Genomic DNA, 7,127 nt, shown 5'->3' on the forward strand with positions numbered 1-7,127 from the left:
TCGCTCATTATCCATTCTCTCCATATGCCCAAACCATCGCAACACCCTCTGCTCAACTCTACCACCCATCTCCCGAACTTTCTGTAGATATCTCACCATGTCTGACAACATCTGGTATTCATCGTCATTCCCTGCCTTTGTCTTGAGGGGAACATATACCACTGCGATGTCTCTCTTGCCATTCTCTCCAGTTTCTAATTTCATATTTACCACTTCAGCCCTACCCTCTCCCAGTTCCACATTTTCCACATTGATGTTGTTCTTCTCAGCTTTTTTTTTTTTATTTTTTTTTATTTTTATGTGTCCGACTCTGAGCATAGGCTTCACAGCCTGCTATCAAGGCCCAGCAGTCCTCCTACATACCATGCACCTCTACATGTCACCACTTCGGCGCTAACACACACCGTCCATATTGAATACATGCTAGGGCTGTCTCATACAGGACTGGTGTATTGGTATTAGCGGGGGTATTTTTACGACATGTCGGCGGGGCTTCTGGTAGATCAGTAAAGCCTGATTTAATGTAATTCAAATCCTTAAACTGTTCCCTGCCCCAGCGGGGATTTGAACCTGGGTCCCTTGGGACTGTAGCCCACCTCTCTACTGATTGAGCCACTGCCTTTTTTTTCTTTTCTGTCGCTTCTCCATAGTTTGTATTTACCATCTCCCATTTGGATATCAATATCCTCTCTTAACTTGGTCTCTACAAAGCACATAACATCTGGTTTATGCACCCTCAAGTAATCGTTGATTTCTAACCTTGCCGATATTAAACCATCAGCATTAGTATATGCCACTTTCCAACTTTTTTTTGTTCTTTATTCCCTCTTCTCTCCCTCTCTCCATCGGTACCACTGCCCTAATTTCTGATCCTTAACTCTCCAATAGAACTGTCTTCTCTTCCTCCATTCTCTGTTCATTTTTTGCCTTTGCTTCCTTTACTAGCTCCATTATCTTAGCTCTTTCTTCCTCATTTACATCTCTCATTATCCAAACATCCTTGTACTCCTCCTTTTCTGATAATTTCCATGTTCTGTTGATTATTTCATTTACCATTACATGAGACTTAAACTTTATTTTAAGTGGCCTCGCCCTTCCTTTCTCGTACTTTCCTAACCAAAACACTTCCTGAATCTTTTTGAGCTTCGTTGTTACCCTCCATAACTACTGATACTATCTCTTTAGCCTTACTCAGTTCTTCTCTTTCCCTTTCTGATCTTTCTGTCATATGGTTTTCTTTTACTCCTGAAATTATCACACATTTTTCTTATCTGCTACATCCCTGACTAAAGATTCTCTACTTCTTTGGACCCTAATGACTTCCTTTACCACCTTTCCTTGCTTTACTGTCCTATAATCTCTTTCAAATTTATATTTCCTTTCCCTTGCATTTTCTTCCATCCCTTGTTTAGCTCCTTGATTTCCCTAATATGTTCATCTTGCATCCTTGATTTTGATTCATGCTTAACTAGTTTACATTTCATCCGGTCCCTTTCTTCTTCCAACCTCGTATTTTCCATATTTAAGCTGTTTTATTTCATTTGAGGCAGATTCTTTACTCAATTTTAATTCTGTAACTTGCGTTTCTTGTTCCGCACTTCGTGTGCATTTTCCAACTTGGTCTGAATTATCTTAATCTCCTTTTCTTGTTCTGAGGTCCATTCCAGCAACTCTCTAATTATTGTCCATACCTTTTTTAACTTGTGGACTTTCCTCTCCATCATTTTCTCCACTCTTGCTACTATTGTTTGGTTCAGTTTAGTACTTCCTTTACCCTTATCCTCATCGGAGGAGCCCACAAATTCACCGCCGCCAGATGTAAACAATGAGCTACCTTCTTCCGCCGTGATACAACCTACAAAAACTTTCTGCTTCCACTGCGTTTTATGCTACTGTTTGACTGAAATCTGCCTTTTTTTCACTAATATCAGATGGGACCACCACTCACGTATTCATTCACATAATCACAATTGATTGGTCTACTTTTTGCCGCTGATTCGGTGATTATTTCCCCACGATCCACAAAGAGCTCTGGCTCTGTCAGCGACTTGTGTGTGTGTGTGTGTGTGTGTGTGTATGTATTTCCATAATGATATCCCTTTTCACTTGTTGTTTTCTAGTATTACTCTTTGTAGGGTGTAGGATATTGCATACACCTCCAAGCCATAGTGTCTGCTCACTATTTGAGCTGTGTTATTAAAAATTAGAGCACAAAAATGTTGATAAATCCCAGATATTTAATGATAATTTCTGAAGCATTTGATGATGATATAACATGTCCTGTATCATTGCTGACTACTGTACACTCAGTAATGTGAATCAAAGGTCAGTCACATCTAATAATAATTACTGATGTTCCATTCATTACAGTAAAAAATTAGAGGCTTGCTTACTCTTTTGCTGATTTACCTTTAATATTCTAGCCATGTATCTCCATCGGGCTATAGATAGATAGATAGATCTCTGTCCCTGGCTGGACGGGGATTGTAGTTAAGGTGTTACACTCAGTAGACGCCTGTTGTCCAGTGTTGTTGTTGCTTAACCCTGGTCTGTCTGACCGGGCAGACATGTTGACCAAGGGTAACCAACTGCTTCTGTGGGGCCATCGTACAGATACAGTACATTCTGTGATGCTGTCCTACAGGTATAGTACAGTACATACACTGTGTAGGGATCCAGCTGCCCCTTGTGGTAGACTGCACCTCACCAGGGTTAAACTAGGATCATTCCAACAGTGAGATGCAGGGAAGTATGGCTTCTAGGTGGGGGCCACAGCTGCCCCACCCAGGGGGACAGTGCCACCATGTGTAGGCTCCCCATCAATGTCTGTTTCGTTTTTCGTTTTCGTTTTCATTTTTAAAGGCTCCAACATGCTTGCATGTGTCGGCCTTGGTCACCTAATGGCGGCTTTCCATGCTGCACGATCCATTGCAACCTCCCTGTTCAGTCCCTTAACCCTGAGGTCACACTTTATGACCTCGTCCCATGTCTTTCTCGGTCTACCCTTCATAACCCCACCCCCAATATTAACACTTCTCACCTTGCTCACCCAATTATCATCCCCCATCCTCTCCACATGTCCAAACCATCTCAATGTACCTCTCCTCATCACAACACCAATACACTCCAGTCCCATCCTACCTCTCAACTCTTCCATCGTAAACCCAGCCCCTCCGGGCCTTGGACGCAGGGACGCACTGCACATCCACCTAATCATTGTCATTTCTGTACGTCTGAGCCGGCGAATATCTTCCTCTTTCACTGCCCAGGCCTCACTACCATACAGCATTACACTCCTAACACTTGCTGCATACAAAGATCCCTTAGCATGTAGGGAGAGTCCTCTCAATGTCAGGAGAGGCAAGAGCTCCCTGAACTTCTTCCAACCACTTCTCACTCTAGCCACAGAGCTAGCTCCAGCCCCACCGTCAGCACACAACATGTCTCCCAAATAACAAAACTCTTCCACACACTCAAGAGATTCACCAACAAGTTCAATCCTTTCACACCTAACAATCTCCACCTGCTCACCCCGACACACCGTACACATAAAATCATCATTATCTCGCTGTCTGCCTTTGATACCACTACATCTCTTATGCACCCATTTATCACAAACACCGCACAAGATGGAATTACTTCCCACGCCCTCTTGGCAATCTTCACATGGCCACTCTCCCTTGTCTTTGACAGTACCGCCACCAAGCCTAGATATCATCACTTTTGTTTTATCTGCATTTACCCTTAAGCCCTTGTGCCCCATACCATCTCTCCACTTCCTAAATCTTTCCTCCGCCTCCCTTTCGTTCTCTGCAATCAACACCAAACAACTCCCATGGGAGTCCATTTCTAAAGTCACGTGAAAGGGCTTCAAGTACTGTACCATGATAAACAACATGGGACTCAAGACTGACCCCTGATGCACACCAACATTCACGGAAAACCCATCACTCAAATCTGTCTGTTGTCCAGCATTAAAGTTCTGTACAGCGATTTTATGTTTTGTGTGGGCATAAGGGGGCACACATCTACACATAGCAAAAATCTACCAAATTATACAAGGAACGGTTTGCAATGATGCTATTAATCATGTAGACTTGAAAAACACCAGGCCACAAGCAACAGGTCGAGTTTCAGAGTGAAACCATGGCTGTGACTTTTTTTTTTTTCCTTCCAGTTATAAGGGTAGAGGGGTAACAAACCATGGTGGAGCACTAATGCATTGGATGATAGATTGATGCCTGTAAAGTTGAGGTCAGAATCCCAAGGGTTTGAGTGAACGAGTGTGTGGCTCATTCAGTTTGACAGACTTGCATTAGTTTCTCACTTTTTTTTTTTTTTTTTTTTTTTTTTAAATCCAAGGGCGGGAAGAGAGTCTGGATGATAATAGACTGATAGATAATGCACAATTAAGTTATCCTTCCTGGACTTATATGAGAAATAGGCAAACAAACAGTCATAATCTCTTGGAGTCAGATGGAGTCAGTTCCCATGAATAGCTCAGATTGGTGCCTCAGTATACTGATATACTCTACACTAAGCTTTGTACCTGTCACAGTAGCAATTACCTTGCTTTGAGATCTAACTTTTAGTACCATAATGCACATGAGGTCATGCAAGATGTTTAGGTTTGAGAGGGATGCCTTTATTAGGTGGCACCAGTATAAACCTTGGAAGTTCCACTGCCTGGTTATACGAATGCCCCTTGACTACTTCCCTATCTCTGAAAAGAGGGTGATCTGTAGGAGAGAAGCATCATAAGCCTGCAGTCTACAGAATTTGCATTTCAGATGAGCCACAAACAGAAGCAACAGTCATGGTCAGATTCAGGGATGGGTTGCCCAGGCAATAGCATTTCAGATTTATAGACTTTACATATACAGACTGCATATTGTCTTTGATATTTATTACACTTCATTGTCCATCGAAATTGACACACTGTAGTTCCCACATCCATTTTCACATATTCTTTCTTTTTGGTTCAGTAATATAAAACATGAAGGAGTGTTAGTGCCAGGTTTAACATATGTCTGTGAGACTATGGTGTGCCATGAAAATGAAAAGTCACGAGTGAGAGCAGTGGAGATGGGACTGCTGAGGAATGTATGTGGAGTACAGAGAGTGGATAGAATACAAAAGGATGTGCTTTGTGAAAGATGTGGAGTGAGGAAGTCTATGGACACCAGAACTGAAGAGTATACTGAGATGGTATGGTCATGTGGAGAGAATGGATAACAATATAGTGTTGAAAAAGGTATATCTAAGTGAATTTGAAGGAGAGAGGAGGCGAGGTAGTGCAAGGAGAAGGTGGAGGGATATGGCAGATGAGTGTGTGAGGAAGAGAGGTATGGCAGTCGGTGAGGCTAGGGGACTGACAAAAGATCGAGCTGGTTGGATGAATGTTGTGAAAAGAAGTGCATGATCAGGGATTTGTCACCCCTTTTAACGTGACAGCATCCAGATTTACTCTGTTGGATATGTCTGTGTGAAGCTACAGAATGTGGTGAATGTTTTTGGCGCATCAGATAGAGCCAGGGTTCCAGGGGCTTGAATGATGAGTGAAAGGAAGCGTGGCCAATTGGATTGGGCAAACTTGGGCTGTCTGGACGTTGCTACTCCTCACCCTGTCCTAGGGTGGGAAAGGAGGTCTGGATGATGATGATGATGATATAAAACAGGGGTTCCCAAACTTTGGTCTTGTGATATACCCAATCAGTTTATGTATTATCAGTCTTGTATCCATGTGCAGCTGTGACAGTTAACATATACTAATGCTTGACTAAACAGAACAGACAGAACATGAGCATAATGTTAAAGAGTGCATTATTTTTGTTGATTGGCTTTGTTCTGTCAGGCCAAGCAGACCCATCTACCATATGTAAGCAACTGCTTTTTTGGGGTTGTCTTATTGATACATACAGTACAGCAGTGCAGTGCAGTGTAGTACTGTACAATACAGTATAGTACGGTACATACACTATGTAGGGATCTGAAGGCCACTTGTGGTAGACAGCACCTTGCAAAGGTAAGACCAGGGTCCTTCCCCATATTGAGATGCAGAGAAAGTGGAGATTTGGCTCCCAGGTGAACACTGCACCTGATCCCTCCAGGGTGCACAGGTTCACCACATGTAGGCTTCCCTTCAGTGCCTGTAGGAGTATGTAACTGCTATACTGAGCATAGCAACATAGGTAAAAAAAAATAATAATAATAAAGCACATTTCATATTTAAGCTTACTGTAAACAAGCAAAAAAAAAAAAAAAAAAAAAAAAACTGGCTAAATCTGTCTTCTTACTGTATAGAAAAAAGGAAAAAAAAGTAACTGTGCTGTATATGGCAAGAATAGCAAGTTAGTTCTTTCAGCTCATTAAACTGAATGTGAAGGATGTGCTTTCTTACGCTTGTTCTAGTAATCTGTATAATTATGCTTGAGTACCCTGTGGATGAATTGTCAAATGCAGTCTGTATAAATCATTTGCATACCCCTTAAAAATCCCTTTGCATATCCTATTTCGGGAATCGCTGGTTTAAAATAACAAATTGCTTAGTTCTTTATTTTGTAATGTGATACAGAAAACATCAAATACATTCCTGGATCTGTCCATGTACTACATAATGATGCTGTGCTGATATCAAATGTGGTATACTGTACATTAATGTAAAGCACAATGTATGTCCTATCCGAAATAAAATATTGCTATGTATGAATATTTTGTATAATACCATCCACTTGATGTAGTGCTGTCTTGTGATTACGGGTAATGACAAGCCACATAAATTTTTCAGAGTACTACAGATCGTGTTTTATTTCAGATACTGTACATGAGCATCCACTCACTATGTAATGTTACCTTAAGGTAAGTGATGTTTTAATTCAGAGCTATGACTATGCACTCAGTGTTGTGCTACCGTTTAGTGATTTTGCACTGAAAGACCAGCCAAAGTGCTTTTTGTAACCCAAAAAACTATATACTGTACTATGTTGGATGGCTGTATAGCCAAAGAAAACAGCAGGTCGGCTAGTGAGTTAAGGTAATCAAACTCTGTGTGGTCTAAGGGTTTTAGCGAGGTAGGATTGAAAATACTGAAGAGTAAGTTGTTATTTTTATTAAATATAACAATTTAA

Source organism: Coenobita brevimanus, chromosome 81, assembly GCF_032717465.1.
Source record: "Coenobita brevimanus isolate Jiangsu-jjx chromosome 81, ASM3271746v2, whole genome shotgun sequence".
Lineage (NCBI taxonomy): Eukaryota > Metazoa > Arthropoda > Malacostraca > Decapoda > Coenobitidae > Coenobita > Coenobita brevimanus.